At 45.2% G+C, this 9,027-nt stretch overlaps 1 long non-coding RNA gene across 3 annotated transcripts; it reads right to left on the reverse strand.

The window, feature by feature from the left end:
- Nucleotides 1–7,094: 7,094 nt before the first annotated feature.
- Nucleotides 7,095–9,027, reverse strand: LOC134187415 (uncharacterized). Of its 3 annotated transcripts, none has more exons than XR_009971100.1 (5): nucleotides 8,932–9,027; nucleotides 8,707–8,840; nucleotides 8,359–8,510; nucleotides 8,188–8,293; nucleotides 7,095–7,316 (listed from the first exon to the last, which is right to left on the reverse strand). It is a non-coding gene; the product is annotated as an uncharacterized LOC134187415 (long non-coding RNA). The 3 variants fall into 3 exon arrangements; XR_009971102.1 differs by having other exon boundaries at nucleotides 8,588–8,840; XR_009971101.1 differs by having other exon boundaries at nucleotides 8,902–9,018.

A 9,027-nucleotide genomic window follows, 5' to 3' on the forward strand; every position in this document is an offset into this window, starting at 1 on the left:
CTAACCCTAACCCTAACCCTAACCCTAACCCTAACCCTAACCCTAACCCTAACCCTAACCCTAACCCTAACCCTAACCCTAACCCTAACCCTAACCCTAACCCTAACCCTAACCCTAACCCTAACCCTAACCCTAACCCTAACCCTAACCCTAACCCTAACCCTAACCCTAACCCTAACCCTAACCCTAACCCTAACCCTAACCCTAACCCTAACCCTAACCCTAACCCTAACCCTAACCCTAACCCTAACCCTAACCCTAACCCTAACCCTAACCCTAACCCTAACCCTAACCCTAACCCTAACCCTAACCCTAACCCTAACCCTAACCCTAACCCTAACCCTAACCCTAACCCTAACCCTAACCCTAACCCTAACCCTAACCCTAACCCTAACCCTAACCCTAACCCTAACCCTAACCCTAACCCTAACCCTAACCCTAACCCTAACCCTAACCCTAACCCTAACCCTAACCCTAACCCTAACCCTAACCCTAACCCTAACCCTAACCCTAACCCTAACCCTAACCCTAACCCTAACCCTAACCCTAACCCTAACCCTAACCCTAACCCTAACCCTAACCCTAACCCTAACCCTAACCCTAACCCTAACCCTAACCCTAACCCTAACCCTAACCCTAACCCTAACCCTAACCCTAACCCTAACCCTAACCCTAACCCTAACCCTAACCCTAACCCTAACCCTAACCCTAACCCTAACCCTAACCCTAACCCTAACCCTAACCCTAACCCTAACCCTAACCCTAACCCTAACCCTAACCCTAACCCTAACCCTAACCCTAACCCTAACCCTAACCCTAACCCTAACCCTAACCCTAACCCTAACCCTAACCCTAACCCTAACCCTAACCCTAACCCTAACCCTAACCCTAACCCTAACCCTAACCCTAACCCTAACCCTAACCCTAACCCTAACCCTAACCCTAACCCTAACCCTAACCCTAACCCTAACCCTAACCCTAACCCTAACCCTAACCCTAACCCTAACCCTAACCCTAACCCTAACCCTAACCCTAACCCTAACCCTAACCCTAACCCTAACCCTAACCCTAACCCTAACCCTAACCCTAACCCTAACCCTAACCCTAACCCTAACCCTAACCCTAACCCTAACCCTAACCCTAACCCTAACCCTAACCCTAACCCTAACCCTAACCCTAACCCTAACCCTAACCCTAACCCTAACCCTAACCCTAACCCTAACCCTAACCCTAACCCTAACCCTAACCCTAACCCTAACCCTAACCCTAACCCTAACCCTAACCCTAACCCTAACCCTAACCCTAACCCTAACCCTAACCCTAACCCTAACCCTAACCCTAACCCTAACCCTAACCCTAACCCTAACCCTAACCCTAACCCTAACCCTAACCCTAACCCTAACCCTAACCCTAACCCTAACCCTAACCCTAACCCTAACCCTAACCCTAACCCTAACCCTAACCCTAACCCTAACCCTAACCCTAACCCTAACCCTAACCCTAACCCTAACCCTAACCCTAACCCTAACCCTAACCCTAACCCTAACCCTAACCCTAACCCTAACCCTAACCCTAACCCTAACCCTAACCCTAACCCTAACCCTAACCCTAACCCTAACCCTAACCCTAACCCTAACCCTAACCCTAACCCTAACCCTAACCCTAACCCTAACCCTAACCCTAACCCTAACCCTAACCCTAACCCTAACCCTAACCCTAACCCTAACCCTAACCCTAACCCTAACCCTAACCCTAACCCTAACCCTAACCCTAACCCTAACCCTAACCCTAACCCTAACCCTAACCCTAACCCTAACCCTAACCCTAACCCTAACCCTAACCCTAACCCTAACCCTAACCCTAACCCTAACCCTAACCCTAACCCTAACCCTAACCCTAACCCTAACCCTAACCCTAACCCTAACCCTAACCCTAACCCTAACCCTAACCCTAACCCTAACCCTAACCCTAACCCTAACCCTAACCCTAACCCTAACCCTAACCCTAACCCTAACCCTAACCCTAACCCTAACCCTAACCCTAACCCTAACCCTAACCCTAACCCTAACCCTAACCCTAACCCTAACCCTAACCCTAACCCTAACCCTAACCCTAACCCTAACCCTAACCCTAACCCTAACCCTAACCCTAACCCTAACCCTAACCCTAACCCTAACCCTAACCCTAACCCTAACCCTAACCCTAACCCTAACCCTAACCCTAACCCTAACCCTAACCCTAACCCTAACCCTAACCCTAACCCTAACCCTAACCCTAACCCTAACCCTAACCCTAACCCTAACCCTAACCCTAACCCTAACCCTAACCCTAACCCTAACCCTAACCCTAACCCTAACCCTAACCCTAACCCTAACCCTAACCCTAACCCTAACCCTAACCCTAACCCTAACCCTAACCCTAACCCTAACCCTAACCCTAACCCTAACCCTAACCCTAACCCTAACCCTAACCCTAACCCTAACCCTAACCCTAACCCTAACCCTAACCCTAACCCTAACCCTAACCCTAACCCTAACCCTAACCCTAACCCTAACCCTAACCCTAACCCTAACCCTAACCCTAACCCTAACCCTAACCCTAACCCTAACCCTAACCCTAACCCTAACCCTAACCCTAACCCTAACCCTAACCCTAACCCTAACCCTAACCCTAACCCTAACCCTAACCCTAACCCTAACCCTAACCCTAACCCTAACCCTAACCCTAACCCTAACCCTAACCCTAACCCTAACCCTAACCCTAACCCTAACCCTAACCCTAACCCTAACCCTAACCCTAACCCTAACCCTAACCCTAACCCTAACCCTAACCCTAACCCTAACCCTAACCCTAACCCTAACCCTAACCCTAACCCTAACCCTAACCCTAACCCTAACCCTAACCCTAACCCTAACCCTAACCCTAACCCTAACCCTAACCCTAACCCTAACATGGGAGAGCTAGGTTGAGCACTGTGCCGACCGAAAAGCAACGTTTGACAGTCAACGACAAGCTGTACACCCAAGGGAGCACCCCACAAGATAGGAATGGAGCCCCGCACGTTTACCGGACCAGGCATTGCCTGAAGGTTCTGGAACGTGAAAAGGTGTTTTGGAGGGCTGGGCGCCCTAACCCAGAACCCTAACCCTTAACCCTAACCCTAACCCTAACCCTAACCCTAACCCTAACCCTAACCCTAACCCTAACCCTAACCCTAACCCTAACCCTAACCCTAACCCTAACCCTAACCCTAACCCTAACCCTAACCCTAACCCTAACCCTAACCCTAACCCTAACCCTAACCCTAACCCTAACCCTAACCCTAACCCTAACCCTAACCCTAACCCTAACCCTAACCCTAACCCTAACCCTAACCCTAACCCTAACCCTTAATACTTACCCTACTATATAATTAATTTAAATACAAAAATAAAAAATTAATAACACTTACCCTAAATCATAATCCTTACACTAATTCTCAATACTTAACCAAATTTAAAATTAATCAAATACATATATAACCAATGGTACTTACCCTGACTCATAATCCTTACATTAACTTATAGTTCTTACTCTAACTCAAAATTGTTACACTAACTCTTAATTCTAATACTAACCTTTAACCCTTACCCTAACTTTTTATTTTTACCCTATTCAATTGCATGGCCCCAGCCCCGGCCGTTGTGATTAATTTTATAACCGGCTGAGTTAATTGGTTACTTAAATAATATATATAATAATATATATAGCTAAGGTAATCCCAGGACAACGGAAAATTCTATAATTAGACAAAAAGAAATAAAAAAAATTATTTTACCAATATAACTAATAATATAATTAATATTTTAATAACCCATTAGCCTGACAGAGACAGAGCTAAACCCTGATCCCTTCCTTTAATTGAGAAGTTGTGAGTTTTCACAACAGCTCTGTACCGAGTTGTGAACTTACTTTGAAATAGATAATAGTACTGAAATAACTAACTGATAGATTGAATAACCCCACCCACACAATCATGCTGTACACACAACCATTCTGTACACACAACCATTCTGTACACACAACAATACACCACGCGAACACAACCGCACACAAATACACATATATGTACACATACGCGCGCGCACACACTGACACACACAGGCCGTACCCTTCAAGAATCACCATCCCTCGTCAAGAGCCCACCACCACTCGACTTCACTGCCCTCATCACCCACATCATCAACGACAGCCATTGTCAACCATTACGCCATTGCCAGTCGCCCTCAGAACAGCTGAACAAGAAGATCTAAGACAACTCGACTGCAAATGTGATCACATGACTAACATCACGTGTACACTTATTCCCGGATATAACCAAATACCTCTGGAACCAAAGCAAAAAGCCACAGGACCCTAAAACACATACCTCTGGAAATCAACCATAACAAATCACACACTTTGAAAAGATTTCCCAGTGAAATCGATCACGACAAACAACACATCTCCAGACCCACCAAGGATTCTATCACGAACCTCTAGATGTCTCAAGATAAGAATTACACCTGTCAAAAGACAAAATCAGTTGAAGAATGTTAGACACTCTACTCGCTCACACACCCAATACTAATACACCAAAGCACTGAGACCATTATCTTCTTGGCCACCGAAGTGTTCACATACAACTCAGAAGACACGGTCTTAAATAACGACTTTCAAGAACCGATTATTGGAAGACTCTCTTGCGTGCCAAAAGGTTAGACAATCTCATCGGTACATGCCTGGCGCTGATGAAAGCTAGTAAGCTGAAACGCGTACGCCAATAGTCAGTACCGCGTTCGTTTATGTGCACGCGCTCCGCGATATCGGACTTGATATCGCTCTCTGAGCTAGCCTATAACATATTCTCTCTAAAGACATTACATGGATGTTGCTCATATATCATGTTTCTTTAATAACGACTCAACTATACATTCTAACAGAAATTTATGATGTCAAAGAAACACACAACAAAACAAATCACATCCACACCGGGATCGTATAGACACACGATCCACTCCATCGCTTCTGCCATGGAGAAAACAACTCGCAGCAAACACCCAAGGGGTCGGAAGATCATTGAAGACGATCAAGCTATACACTCCATGGAAACTGAAGACAATGCCGCTGAAACCAACCAGACGGAAACAAATCAGCCACCATCACATCACGCCACTCCTGATGATGATGCGCTCTTGGATGAGGAGTTCGACAGACACATTGCAGACCTATCACAACAACGTACCAGTACACCACTGGAAAGAGATCTCGCGCGACTTTGCGTGGATCCACCGACAGAACCACCCGGGGCACCTCCACCGCCACCTGTGTCGCTCCCCACATCTACTACACGTTTACAACAACTCCTGAAACAAAACGCGTTCCCCGAAGATGGGGATCAACAGAAACAAAACCTGGATGACCAGCAACAACCATCAAACGTTGACACAGTCATACATACACTTCTCTTTAACCGACGAGAACTACTCTTCAACCTAGAAAAACTAGAGCATCACCATTCCTACCTACACCATTCTATTGAGGCCAAAGTTCTTCCTACATGGCTACAAACTTCCAACACAACAAACATACGCCCCATCCTTGCAACCCGCACTGACATCACCACACAAATAGACGATGCAACAACCGAATACCACATGAAACTCGCAACACTGCTACGAGAACATTACAACCAAACCTCAACTACCTTGAAAGAAGACTTAGAAAAAATCGACACAGAACTACAAACCAACATGAGCCTTATCGACCCAGAACAGACAACTGATCTACTACAAACAGTAACGGAATCGGTCGTACAAACCAATGAAGATCTGAAAGTACAACGACAAGCCTCACAAAAAAGAAGGCAAAACACACTGAGAAATCTTAAGCGGAACCGACCGGACAACTGGGAGGATGATAGACACGGTGGTAATATAACTAGCTCAGCCAAACGATTGAATACAATAAGACACACACTCTCTGGACCATCCAAACGACCGACGGAAAAAAGAACAGTTGATGGTGAGCCTCGAAGTGAGAAATTTTCACATCACAATTTTTCTAAGTTATCAAATACAATTATTGAAACCCAAACTTCTCTAACCTTTTCCCACAGAATATTCGAGAGCTCACAGCAACTACGGTCGGAACAGAGACTACTACCAGGACAAACGGCGACGCAGTCCATCACCGAGGAGTTACCGATCACACAAACGAGACCTAGAAGAAGACAGAGGTCGAAGCACACGATGAGAAGAGTTAAAACGTTGGATAGACCTTGTACATTATCTAGAACTGTCAGAAATAGAAATAGATTAGACAATAATACAGCTATTGATGAAACCAAGGTTACTGAGTCAAATCCTGATCACGGACACACTAGGCCAACAGATACCGTCACGCGATCACCCCTAACCACCACTACACCGATGAAGACAACAATATCAACTAAAACAACAACAACGAGAGCCAACAAATACATTCTGAACAGAAGCAACCACGTACTAACACACACGGAAATGACCCTACTCGATAAAGGTCTCGCCTTCGTTCCAACCGAGCGAAAACCGAACAGACATCGACTGCTACAAGAATTCGACAATTTTACTAGACGACTCCGCATTCTTACACACGCCAGTCGATGGCACGAACAACACCATGACACTAACAACGAAGACGAAAATGTTGCACACATCCCCGGCAGACCACACCCATTTCGAATGAAATCAAAATGGAATCCCCCAACCACAGGCAATCAAGCTCTAGAGACCTACATAACCAGAACAAGAAAGTGGCTTACTGAAGCAAAACCAGTAAAACGTATTCATCAAAATCTATCCCAACATGAACGAACTGCCCTCACACGGCTCACACGCAGGAATGACATAATCATGAAAAAAGCTGACAAGGGATCCTTGATAGTAATTGAAGACAAACAAACCTATATTGAGAAAGGCTTGGAACAAGTACACGACCCACAAACCTATCGACATCTAGACAAAGACCCAACACAATCCATAGTAAAACAAATCAATCAGACAGTTACTGACATACACAAACTAGGACTTCTGGATAGAAAGACACTACAATTCCTTTTCCAACTTAAACCATCTAAAGTACGAACACAACAACTCTATTTTCTCAGTAAAATACACAAAACTCCAGTTGCATATCGACCAATCGTGTCTGGTTGCTCAGGACCGACTGAAGCCATTTCTCAATTCGTAGACTATCTTCTCAAACCAATTGCACTCACACAGAACAGTTACATCCGGGACTCAAATGACTTCATATCTCTAATCGAAACAACAAGAATGAAACATGATGCCATACTAGTCACAATAGACGTTACATCGCTCTACACAAACATTCCACACAAGGAAGGCATACATGTATGCATTGAAAAACTCCGAGACTACATCCGAACCACCGACAACGAAGTATATTATGACATCGGCTTTTCACCAAATCTTGTTCGGATAACCGAGACATTTCTGACTCACATTTTAACTAACAACATATTCGAATTCAATGGTGAAATATATAGACAACTTTTTGGTGTTGCCATGGGAACAAAAGTTGCCCCAACATTTGCCAACCTCTTCATGGCCGATCTCGAAGAAAGGTTTCTCCGAGATGAACCAACCAGACCATTGATCTGGAAGAGATTCATCGATGACATATATGTCATCTGGGAGGACACTACTCAAACCCTTCAACACATGATGGAACGACTCAACAGCTTTCACCCCACAATCAAATTCACATACACACAAAGCAACACAGAAGCCGTCTTCCTCGACGTTCTTACATACAAAGGCAATCGTTTTTTACAAAACAACATCCTTGACTGCAAGACTCATTTTAAAATCACTAACAGATTCCAATATCTGCATTACACCTCATGCCACGCACCAAGCACATTCAGAGCTGTCACACTTGGTGAGGCACACCGGTTCCTTAGATCCACATCAGACCCAACCGAGTACCGTCACATTCTTAACGACCACACAAAACGCCTCATATCAAGAGGTTACCCCAAGAAACAAACCATAAGACCACTCTCAAAACTACCATTCAGCAAAAGACGTTACCTCCTTAAGAATACGACACACGATAAACAACAAACACAAAACACCAGATCAATATTCACGACAACTTTCTCACCCTGGTTCCCAAACATCAAACAACTGATCCACAGACAATGGCAAATCATGATCGACAGCGACCCCCAACTCGAATCAATACTTGGATGTCACCCACCAATGATTGCCTACAAAAGAGCAAAGAACATCAGTGATCACATCACACGGGCCCGATTACGGGGAACCTCCAAACCAATAAAAGACGTAAAAAACAGCGACGTCCCAGTACCCAGACTCGCCATTACGCCAGTCACGACAACTTGCAACCACACACAATGCGGAATATGCCATCAGATCACGATTTGTTCTGCCATCCGCAGCACCACCACGGGCAAGTCATACCCACTATATTTCCAAAACAACAACACAACAATAAATGGACGAATGACATGCGCATCAACAAACATAATTTATGTCATTACGTGTGATGTACCCAGATGTCACAAGCAATACGTTGGACAAACAGGAGGCACACTCAGAGTCCGTATGAGACACCACCGCAACAAACTGCGATCACAAGACACAAAAAAGATCTACTTACATTGTAACGAACGAAACCACAACTCAAAGGGACTTTGGAAAATAACACCGATCCAAATCGAAGAAAATCACCAACGACGCCTGACTCTGGAAAACCAATGGATAACACGACTCAAAACCATTGGTAGATTTGGCCTAAACAAGAAGGCACAACAATCAACTAACAATAACGATGGAAATCGACGGAGCGACACACCGGTGGTGGAGGCCCCACAACCGATGCTACCTCAGGTGATGACCTCACAGCGTCCGAACACAAGCACGTCAGCACCGAACATTGAGTCGTCACACACAGACTTCAACCAAATGGGAACAGTACTAT

Source organism: Corticium candelabrum, chromosome 11, assembly GCF_963422355.1.
Source record: "Corticium candelabrum chromosome 11, ooCorCand1.1, whole genome shotgun sequence".
NCBI classification, from domain to species: Eukaryota; Metazoa; Porifera; class Homoscleromorpha; order Homosclerophorida; family Plakinidae; genus Corticium; species Corticium candelabrum.